The following is a 255-nucleotide window of genomic DNA, read 5'->3' as shown; positions in this document are numbered from 1 at the left end:
GTTTCTCTCTGTGGTTCTTGTTTCTGTGGGAAAACTGAATTTTAAGCAGCTAAATGTAAAAAACAAACTGGACCTTTTATTGATCATTACATATTTTTGTATTTGAAATCAATTGGCCTTCTGTAATGCTGTTGCCCCTTTGAATAACTGTATTTTATAATCTTAATACAAACTTTGTACCGTAACAACAAAAATATATTTCTTGGGGAAACTTTTTAAGCTGCTGTCTCGTGACTTTAAACACACACACACACA

Source organism: Morone saxatilis, unplaced genomic scaffold (assembly GCF_004916995.1).
Source record: "Morone saxatilis isolate NCDOM2014 unplaced genomic scaffold, NCSU_SB_2.0 Contig17, whole genome shotgun sequence".
In the NCBI taxonomy this organism is placed as follows: domain Eukaryota; kingdom Metazoa; phylum Chordata; class Actinopteri; family Moronidae; genus Morone; species Morone saxatilis.
This window is presented reverse-complemented; position numbering follows the sequence as displayed.